The sequence below is a fragment of the Tupaia chinensis genome, unplaced genomic scaffold (genome assembly GCF_000334495.1).
Source record: "Tupaia chinensis unplaced genomic scaffold, TupChi_1.0 Scaffold000002_1, whole genome shotgun sequence".
Classification (NCBI taxonomy): domain Eukaryota; kingdom Metazoa; phylum Chordata; class Mammalia; order Scandentia; family Tupaiidae; genus Tupaia; species Tupaia belangeri.
Genome location: NW_006159428.1, coordinates 2,869,596 through 2,881,475, shown reverse-complemented (window position 1 = coordinate 2,881,475; position 11,880 = coordinate 2,869,596). Strand labels below are relative to the sequence as shown.

The window sequence follows — 11,880 nt, the reverse complement described above, 5'->3', positions numbered from 1 at the left end:
CTGCTGTTAATTAAAGAGCTCATGCTCTGCCCTAATGGAAGCCACTCTTCCCTTGAACCACACTGTTGTATTAATTCATTAATTTCAGTTTTAATCAGACACTCGACACTATGCTATGAATTCAAAGGTCAATCAGACGAACCTTCTACCCTCACATCACACTCATGTGTCTGCTTGAGTGTATTCGTCATTAAGTTTTACATCATTTTATTGGGTCGCCTATCACCTTGAAGGCCAAATTTCAAACTCCTTGAAGGAAGAAATTAAATTAATTGATCTTTATATTCCTGGCACCTAGCACAGAACCTTATAGATAAAGGAAGAGAATACATCTTTGTTGAAGTGAACTCCTAGTCTTGTTTCTGATTTATGATTCATGACCAATGATGCACAGGCTTTTGGATGATTTGTATTATTTCAATGATTGTGGGTTGATCTCTAAAATAATTCTGCTGATTTTATTCTGCTGCAAAGTGGATATCTAGTTTAAGAAAGTAACTTTTTTTAGTACATTACCACTTGAAATTGGAAAACGTGAAAGCAGAATGGAAGTGAGCGGGAGCAGACACGCTGCACTCCAGCAGCTGGACTGGCTCGTCGCCAGTGTCAACTTAGACTTTTGTGTAAACCTGGGCAAGTTATGAGACTAGCCCGTCCTGTATTTCCTTATGTAGAACATGGGGATAAAAGCAGAACTAGTTCACAGAGTTGTTTACACAGCGTGAAGTGGCTGGTGCTAGCGATTGACACACAGCAGGTTGCTATGGGTGTTGGCTGATATTACACAAGAGAATGATTGCAAAAGGTGTCTGGTTTTCACATGTATCATTTCTCTGCCTGAAAAGCTACTCTTTTTCCCTGACATTCGCTAAATGTCAATTTCTCCAGCAGGCCTTTTCCCTTTCATCAATCCCTTCACTCTGTTCTGAGATCCTCCCCGTCTAAGTACTTCTCACCATGTATTGTCATTTCCTGGTGTTGATACAACCATCTACATGAGGTCCAAACTGTGTCTGTCTAACAACATGCCTGGCACATAGACAAGTTTAGCAAGCATCTGTTGAATGAGTCGATGGAAGAATTAATATCAAAAAAGATATCAAAGAGATTAAAAAACATCTTAATCAAATGAGTAGTAGTAATGCAATAATACATGGTGACTGCTAACAATAAAAGGTAATTTAAATACACATATATCATACAGATATATTTAGTTTATATCATACTAAAGTCTATTTTTAATATAATTTTTTAATGTCATCCTAAAGTCTATTTTTAATAGAATTAAGTTTGATGGTTTTAAATATGAGTATGATTTATTTTCTTAACTGATTTTTCTCTTTCTCAAGCTGCCATTTCTGATCAAATTGACCCATTCTTCTTAGATTAATTTTTTAAGCTACAAAAACAGAGGTAAAAACAGGAAAAAAGAAAAAAAAAAAAACTAGAGCTGAGACGTCTTCCAGTTCCCATTCTTGCTTAGAAAGGTAGAAAAATGAGAGAATAACAAAACCTAAAACCCTTTAGTGACAAATGAGCAATTGTTAGTGTGTGGGACACACAAAGGACGAGAATGCTTAGAAATGAGCATTTTTAAAAAAGAATTACTTATTTATTTAATTCCACTTGTCATTATAATTATTTTAAATTGACCAGAGAGAGAAAGGGAAAGTGAGAAAGCAAGCTGTCAGGTCCAGGCCTCAAAATGCAACAGCCATGTGGCAGTCCAGCATCCTTAACTACCACGCCCCCTGCCGGCCCCATAAATATGCATTTATTTTAACTTCATTTGGATATTAAATACAGTAACTTTCTGGTTACCTATCTCACATGAAAAAAATAAAGCTCCTGTTTGTGCCAGTGCCTTAAATTTGGTATCTAATGGGAATATAACACATAGTTGCTAGAAAGTATTATTTTGGAATTTATTGAAGTGTGATGGTTTTACATATGAGTATGATTTATTTTAACTGATTTTTCTCTATCTCAAGCTGCCATTCCTGATCAAATTGACCCGTCTTTCTTCTATTAATTTTTTCAGTCACGAAAACATGGCTAAAACAGGAAAAAGGAAGAAACGAAGGATGAGAAATCTTCCAGTGTACATCCTTGCTTGTACAGGTGTAGCATTTCCAATTATTTATTTTTAATTTATACATTTATTTCTTGAGAGAGACCTCAACAGAGCTTTGTCATACTGCAATCCTCCCAGCCCAGCCTTTTAACTAGCCGGGATCACAGGCAGGCTCTGATAGTCGTGAGGTGTTCAGATCCACCTGGGATCCAAACCCCAGCTACCCATGTGGCTCCAGCATTGCACAGGGGTACCTGTGTCACTGTGTCTGGGCCAGCTGCAGCATTTCTACATCCCAGACATGATGACATGATACTATTTTGGCCTTTTCCATTTGTACACAAAGTTCTCAGAGATACATTATAAAGATAATTATCAGCTCAGATCTATTAGCAATATAGAATTTCACTGACTATGTGAGTGATATTTCTCTCTTGGATTGTCATACAGGGAGTTAGTCAATTGCTCATGGAAGTGTGAGCTATTCTGATAGCCATGCATAGTTATCCACATATTTGAAAAAAGTTGCCATCTTTTGCAAGCATAACTAAATTATGTTAAACTCACATTAACATGGATACATGAGTTAAAAAAAATGCATGATAAGAAACATTATTTTAAAACACAAAAAACTTTTCAACTAAAATAAATGTGACCATTTGAACTTGGAAAGTGCACAATGCTATAAACAGGGCCAGCACTGTAGCATAACAGTTAAAGGAAATGGATCCCACAAGGCCTACCACAGTTCAAATTCTGGCGTTCCCTACTGGGAAGATGCCAGAGATGTGTTCATATGTGCCTCAAATCCCAAAAGGATGGAACAATGGAGGAGAGATCTCAGGATGACCACACCCCATAGGGAGGTGCTTTCTCTTTCTCCCTCCCTCTCTCTCTTTCTCTATCCTGGTCTTTTGTCTTTAGAGAGTGCACTCACCCTCTGGCAATTAAAAACAAAGATAAAATTGAACAACTTACTTCATAGAGGATTGAAAGTACTGGGTAGTTGAAATAAAGTCCTCTACCAATTCCTATTAATTCATACAAAATTTCTCATCAGAAGTCACTCATGTGAAAAGATTCATGTGAAGTTTACAACACAGAAAAGTCATTATGGAAGCTGTGGTTGCCAACTGTCTTTCAGAAGTAACACGGTAAAAGACCATAGAAATTTACCAGCCACTAATGTAGAATTATGTCATCTGCCGAGTTTGAAGCAGACTTATTTCCCCTTTGGAAGATGCTTTGGACATATGCATCCATTATTAATAGTCACCAGAATGGAAAGCTAAACATCAGGGGAGTTCAAACTGAGAGAGATGCAGAAGTGGAAAGGAAGATCAGATCAGACGTTTGGAGTAGAGCCATTGAAATCAAGGAAAGGCATCAGATGTGATTGCTAGGTCTCCTCTTTTCTGTTTTGTTCTGTTTTTAACCAAAGCTTTTTCATTTATTTTAAGATGGTTAACTAGAAACAACTGTGATTAATTTAAATAAACCTGTAGAAAGGAGGGGGATATTGTCTGGATAGAGGAAAATATTTTGAGAGAACAATAAGCTTTTCTTAATTACCCAAAGGAGAGTTTACTGAAGCTATTTTTCAGTGATGCACACAGCTAAACCTTGTTCAGCACTGACGATGTTCCAGACACTGTTCTAAGTACTTTACATACAATTCAAGTTGTTCTTCCAGCAGGTCTATGATGTAGGTACTCTTAATCACCCTCTGTTACAGACGAGGAAACTCAAGTATGAAGACGTACCACTCAACATCATATGGCTGGTAAATTGTGGAGCTGGGGATGAAAAAGTGATCTGGCTCCAAAATCTGTTCCCTTAAACACCGTGTTGAGCTGAATCTTTGTAAACTAATTGAAAGGTGTCATTTTTAAGTAATTACATTAATTTCAAATTTTAAAATTAAATTACTAAAATATAAGATGTGATTGAGGGTTCAATATGCATTTTATAGAGTTTGGATGCGTTATCCTGAAATTAATGATCAGTTATTGCACTAACTAGTTAAAAAAAAAAAACATAGAAAATTAGAACCCCTTCCAAAATCTAATATAGAACTGGTTAACATGCTTTTTAGCAAATGATAAATCCTTGCTGAATTTTCCAAGTTGTCAAATCAAAGTTATTATTTCCTATTTCTCAGGGGAACAAATAATTTCAGAACCAAAAAATAATCTAAGCAATAAACTTGAACTATGCATAATTGCAAAGAAAAAAAAAACAAATTCTAGAAAGTCATTTATTCTATTATTTCCAGATTCTACGTGTACTGTGTTTTGGTAGAAAATGCTGATAGTTTGAAAAGGATAAACTCTGTCATAGAAAAATTGCTGCTACTCTGTGGTGATGTTAAAACGGAATCCTTTGAAGAATTCCTTTCTAATTTCCCATATCATTTGTTAGTGCTATTGACTTTACTCATAGGAGAATTAAAAGAAGTCTACAGCATTTACTCACTAGTGCTAAAACACCCAGCTTGTGTGTGTGTGTGTGTGTGTGTGTGAACGTGAACACCACAATGCCTGAAGTAATTAAGAACTCATTCTCATCATTAGCTTTACTTTCCTCTTGTAAAGTCAGAGTTATCAGTAAGTTAGAGGTGCCTCAGGGACTCAATTTACAAAGAAAAGAAAAAAAAGAAAGAGTGAGAGGAAGAAAAAAAGAGAAAGAAAATTAAGTAAGAAAAAGGAATAGAAAGAAAGAAGAGAAAGTAGAAAGAAAAAGGAAAAGAAGAAAGAAAGTAAAAGAGAAAGTCAAAAAAGAAAAAGAATAAAGTGAAGAAAAGAAAGAGAAAAAAAGAAGAAAGGCAGACTAGAGAGGTTAACTGATTCCAGTGGCTTTATTTTCCAGACCACACATTTCCTTACATTTATGGGAAAAACACAACAAAATTAATAAGCCAATTTATAATATAACTTAGCTCTGTACAACTATTTCCACCATTCTGTCTTGAGGAAAATTTTAGAATACTAGAGCCCAAGTTATTCTACTTTTAAGTTCTCTCCTTTTTTTATACATTTCCCACCACAGACTCAAAGTTCTAACCTTCTCCAAACCCATGGGCACAAGGATGATTCTTTTACTGGGTTTCAGAAAAGTCATAACAAATTTTTTGCATAGAAACATAGAAAAATATGTTATGATCTTTCCAACAACCCAATATGTGATGGGTGAGGAAATATAAACTACAGAGGATGGAGCTCAATAATTGCTCCAAGTGATTCTCCCACCTCACACACACACACACGCACACACACGCACACACATGCACACACACATTTCAATTTTCCATCTTTTTACAGATAATAAATAAAAGAAATAGAGCTCCTAAATCCTGTGATTAGCAGCGACCTTTTACTAGTATTTTTAATGTTCATCGGCAAATGTTATTTTTGTTTTCCCTAAATCAAATGTTCTGTTTGTCTGTTGTCTTATGGCTTTTTTTCATCCATGTAGCACAGTGAAGGGAAATGAAGTAGATTCTCTGTCTGCACCACTGAATAATTCCTAGCATTGGGCAAGTCTTCTTTTACAAGAGGGGTAAAATATTTAAGATCCAGTGGCTGCAATGGAAGCTCATTTAGCCATGCAAATGCATTTAAGAGGCTATAGGCAGAATATTCACTATTTTGCCAGTATAATGCTAAAATTAAGTTTCCCTGACAAAACCATTCTCTTCCATTACAAAATTAAAACTGCATTCTAGAAAATAGAGCAATGAAAAGCTATGCAAAATCTTAGATACTGCAAAAGATCTTGTTTTAATTTTCTTTGGTTATGTGATTCTTTTTATTATGGAATGATGAAGAAATAATATTTCAATTTTTAACCTAAAGATCTCTGAATAGATACTTAGAAGTTAGGTAAAACATCACAGGTGGGATTAAAATTTGCCTCCCCCCAAATTCTGAGCTACTACATTCCACTCAAACACCTTTTTTATGTTTATAAATTAATTTTAATTTGTATTAAAAATTAGTTCAATAAAATCCTGCATCATAATTATGAAATTAGAAATAGAATGGGATGGGGACCAGCAGATGGTGTAATGACTACATTGCTGGACCCCCACATGGCTGACCATTATTTGAGCCCTGGACCCGGAAGCTTGAAAGTCATGCTGGACACTTGTGCCTTTGTGCTCAAAATCCCGAGAGGAAAATGGAGAAGAGATTGCGGCATGCCTTTGTGCTCAAAATTCCGAGAGGAAAATGGAGGAGAAGAGATTGCGGCATGACCATCCTCCTTTGAGGGCGGGTTCTCGCTTTTTGTCTCTGTCTCTCCAGTGAGCACATGTGCCCTAGCAAAAATCTCTCCTCCCACCAAAAAAAGAAAAAAAAAAGTAGGATGGACAATAAGAGAAATATATGTATTAACATATACATATATTTAAAACCAGACACAAATACACACATGTGTATATAATATTTGTTATAATCATTTGTGTTATCAATAATTAAAATATATTTCTTTTGTTTATTTATTAATTTATTGAGAGAGAGAGAGAGACAGAGATGGACATTTTCCTTTGACAGGGCCTTGCTAGTTCCATTATCTCCCCCACATTTCAGACAACCATTCTGGTGGGTGCATTTCCAGGTGTGTGAGTGGGTTCAGACAGTCCTGGTGTCTGAATCTGGGACCTCCTAAATGGCTATGTGCCACAGCAGCTGAGCCTACTTCAGTTTGTACATAAAATATCACAAATTATTTTTCCTCCTATATAGTTCTGACTGAAGGAAATCATATAGTGTAATTTTACTTTCTTGGATAAGTTGCAAATCATTTTGCTAATATCATTTTGGTTTCCAGGCTGAGTAGTTATGAAATCAAATTTTTCCAATTCTGTAAGTTAGCATATTTCTTACCTGTGGGACTAAAGATCATAATTATCAAGTTTACAGAAGACAATAAACAAATTTAAATCTGTCAAAATACTTTAAAGTATTTATAATAGAGAAACAAGAATACATTAAAAAATGCAATTTCACAACTATCATGAATAAGAAATTTAAGCATTTTAGAAAAAAATAGCATAGATAAATAATGTTTACATTGAATATCTATTTTTAATCAATACTGTAGAATTTGAATGCTATTCTGGGGGCCCATGGGTTAAGGAGCTGGACTAGCAAATGGTCAGCCAGACCTGGAGACTTGAAACTCACGCTGGACGCATGTGCATGCGTGCCCAAAACCCAAGAGGAGAATAGAGGAGAAAGGATTGCTGTGTGGCCATCTTCCCTGAGGGGCCATTTCTCATTTCCTGTCCTCTGTCTCTCTCTGTCTCTCTGGCAAGCACATTTGCCCTATAGCAAAAATCTCTCTCAGAAAAAAAAAAAAAAAATTGAATGCTATGCAAAAGTATTTAGCTGGGCCAAATTCAATAGTGGGGTGAAGAATTTAAGGACTTTTTCTTTTGTCAATAATATTTAGAGAATTCACTTTGGGAGTATTATATAAAATATCCATTATGTTTAATTATTTTGATTAGTATGATAAATCAAAAAAGATAAATTATGTAAAAGCTATTGATTTTGCTTTTATAGATATCACTGTGCATTTTCTTTAGGCAATCTGAACTATAATGACAGATATAATAAAAGGAAAATATTCTATTAAGTGAGAAGATATTTCTGATAGAATTGCCAGTGTAATAGAAAGGATTTTGTTAATAACTTCCATGTTAATGGTTTCCAGTTTTCTTCATACCTAATATACACAGGAATATCCTTGAACTTTTACATCTATTTTGGCATGCTAGAGCTGGCTTATTGATTCACAGGGCCACTGTTAAATTTTTGGGAATTTTGTAAGTTAGTTGACATTTCATTGTTAGCTTAAAATTGGACATGGTGGAAATATTTACACAATGAAAATCAACAAATGCTAGAAATCTGTGTTTGTTTGTTTGCCCAGAGAGCTGGTTGTTAAACATTTACTAGCACACACGGCCGGAAAGGAATCTCCATTGGTGAAATGCTGCCTAATTTTCTGCAACTATTTCGTAATTGGTTTTATAAGCTGGTGTCAAAGATGTATGTTGAGACCAAGCTACTGTATATAGAGTCTTAGTGAGTCACTTAATCTGCTCAAGAATATCCTAACATCATTATTTTTAAGTGAGACCTTGATTAGATGATATGCAAAGTTTTCTGCACTTCAAAGACTGACTCAGTTACCATAGATAGTTACACCTCATTCAACTCCCCAAAGGCAGAAAAATGAATCCAATGGTTAAAGAGGTGGAGAAAGCCAGAGACCATGATGAGGGCATCAGGTTAGTTTCTAGGATGGAAGAGACCTGGTGGGAAAAGGGACTGTGAAGAATTGGGCAACAATGCCCAGACTACAAAAGCTCTGTCTTCCTCACTGTTATGAAGAAATAAAGGGCCAGTATTTCCAGATCTTATTTTTCAAAGAATCATTAGAAATTAAAATTTCTATTTGAAATCTCATGGTTTTTATTTTAATTATTAATTTCATTCCAGTTATTATTATTATTTTTTTAATTAACCAGAAAGTGAGAAAGCAAACAGCCATATCTGAGATGCCAACAATGATCAGCCATGTGTGAGTCCAGTGCCTTACCCACCTCACACCTCCAGCCCTGAAGTCTCATGGTTCTTAAATGTTGTCAGCTGATTTGATTTTAAAATGTCTGTATTGTTTAACAGGTCAGAAGGCTGGAATCAAAATTTAGCCATCAGCTTGCTATCCCTAATCTATACTCAGGAATAGGAACAGAAATGGCAACAGAGTGCTTCTTTAAGAGAAATGAAAGAAATCAAAGATTTTAATAAAAACAACAATTAGTCCTTAGACTGCTGATGGATCAGTAAGTACTAATCAGACAGCTAATAAAAATATCCTTTAAAAAATTTGCCTTTACCAGAAGTAACATCTAAATTAATCTCTTCTCATTTCAGTCCAACATTATTACCTGATTATATTTGGAACACCAAAAAAAAAAAAAAAAAAAAAGTTCAACGTTAAGGTAAAAGTGACAGTGCTACAAGTATGTATTAATAATTTACCTATAAGAATGCAATTAGTTTAATCTGAATTTAAAATGAAGAATTTTGGAATTCCAGAGACTCAATTATAAGTCATCAACATTGTAGACACATAAAACATATTATCTGGTAGTTTCCCTAGGTATATCTTCATGAATATTTGTCTTGAATAGAATACTGAATGTGTAAATAGCAAATGAAAATGCCAATAGACAATGTCAGCAAACTATAGGATAGTGACAAATTCTTTTTGTAACATGATGTCATCCACATTAAACTTCTTAGCAAGATTACATAAACTATGTTGTCAAAGATGGTTCTAAAAGCAGATTTCATATTCTTATTCCTACAACCTGGAATTTCATCAACTTGGAGTATGAAAATTTATATTGGTTACAATATGAATTTCGCTCATTCTCTGGCCTAGTAATATTTTAAGTTTATTTTATTTCAAATTTCATTTACAATAAAAATTTTCAAATATAGATACTTTTGACTGAACAAGTAATATGGCACACCATCAATCAATTTTCCAGAAGAAATCCTGATTTTGCTCTGCAGATGTCAGCTGAAAGCCTGAGTCAATAAATGAACTTAAATTTAACGAAATGTTTCAGAACCCAGCTATCCGGTTTGTGCTCTCTCTTGGAAAGTCGGAAAAAAAAACCTAGAATTCTATTTCAGAACTATTTAAAAACTTAGGTTTGAAGTTTTAGTTATAAATTTTAGGCAGTTTAATTCTTTCCTGTTTTTTGGTCTGTGAAAAATAATCTTCTTTTTATCTCTGGCCAGAAAACACAGGCAGAAACAGCTCAATATTTGTGATAACTTATCTAAATATGAATGCATTCACTTCCTGAATATTATTTTGGCAATGAGTACAGAGATATGCAAATGAATAGGTTTTACTGTATTGAAAGATCATTCATCAAAAAGAAATGATAGATGGTACAAATGTTGTCATACTAATACGAAGCTACACTGTTCCACAGAGGAACTGCTGGCTTTGCCACTGAGTACCTAATGACGCTGTGGGCTTAAATTGTCTCCTAAATAAAAGAGAACTCTACCTAGATTATGTCAAATGGTCACTCCTCCTTATGCACTTCCTAGCTACAGGGACATCGTTATATATTTACGTCATAAGTTCATCATTTTAATATTTTTTGTGTATCTAGAATCTTTTTAAAGTAATCTATTTCTAATACTGAACTTTTGCATGATATCATATCACATATGGTATCAAACATATTTGGTCTTACCAGTAAGACACTATAAATTTGTCTAATGTCTGATATAAGAGTCTTTCATGTTTCAAATATGTTTCTATTTTTTTTCAAAGCAATTAAAGTTTTTCTCTTACCTGTTTTAGCATTTAAAATATTTTAAACTTAATTTAAAGAGGATCACGGTGCTACTTTATTTTTAAAATTTTATTTATGTATTTTTTGGAGGTTTTGACCTTAGGGTGCATGTACTCACCAGAGAAAGAGAGACAGAGACAGAGACAGAGATGATGAGAAAGAAAGCAAGAATTATCCCCCAGGAGGGCAGGCCTTGCCACAACCCTTTTTCCTCTATTCTTTTCCTGGGCATGCATGCACAAATGCCCAGTGTGAGTTTCAAGCCACCAAGTCTGGTACTTAAATCATAGTTGGCCAGGTGGGAGTCCAGCGACATAACCACTACTCCATCTGCTGACCCCACTGTTCTACTCTAAAGAATCCAAAGCAGAGAGTACAGTTGCTAGGTAAAATACATACATATAAAATAAAATACATGGCAATCTTAGGGTTTCCTTTATGGTAAAAGATGGGGGATTTTCTAAGAGAATTTGAAATTAGTTTTCCATGTGCTGCTATAATAGAACAAGGAACCCGCTATAAAAATGTTCCCTAATATCACTAACCATCAGCTTGGTTAGAAAATCCCCAATCAAAGGGGATAAAGGTCCAGAACACTGAGAGGGTTGCAAAATTCCCCCAAGGAGTCCATTTCACCATGAGTCACAATTCAGATAATGCAAAGTCATTTCCTAACACACACACACACTCACACACACATATACACACACACTCAAACTCAAACACACTGCATGAGAGGAAGCCAGATACCACCCTCGTCTCCTGGCCAGCCTGGGCAGCACCACATTTGGATAATTTTTGTCTGCCATATAATCCCTCCCTCAGTCAGTCTGTATCTGCTCTTAGAATATTTCTGTTCCTGGGTTAATTAAATATGTTTTTAAAAAATAAAACAATCTAACATGTTTTTATTACACAGAACCTAAAGAATAAAACAAACAGGCGTCTGTCTGGTTTGCCTTATTTTTCAGAATTGTTTGAGACCGTACTCTTTTCCCTGGCCCCTATCTAATCTATTTATATTATCACACTCCAGGGCACAGTGAAAATCCAAGAAATCACTTCTTCTGCACAAGGTAAATGAGAAATCCTATGGTATATCAGGGGAGAGAAGAGAGATTCATAACTCTAGTCTGAACATACTTCTGTGCTCAATCTGAACTATTTCTAAGGAGGTTACTCATTTCTGTAAATTGTGTATGTTTTTACTCTTATTGCCTTCTACCCCTTTCTAGAATAAATGGTACCATGTAGAATTGTGGTTTGAATCCTGAAACTTTTTATAAATTTGGAATTTGGGATTTTTAAAAAAATTCAACCCATACGGTATTGGAGCTCTAATTTTTTAATTCTTTCAAAAGAAGACTATGATGTGGTATATAGTTATTAAACCACTTGTGGATAGGCC

At 34.9% G+C, this 11,880-nt stretch overlaps 1 protein-coding gene across 2 annotated transcripts in view; it reads right to left on the bottom strand.

The window, feature by feature from the left end:
• Positions 1 to 11,880, bottom strand: part of ST8SIA4 (ST8 alpha-N-acetyl-neuraminide alpha-2,8-sialyltransferase 4) — a 114,270-nt gene that overhangs the window by 30,091 nt on the left and 72,299 nt on the right. The gene's annotated exons all lie outside the window — the stretch shown is intronic.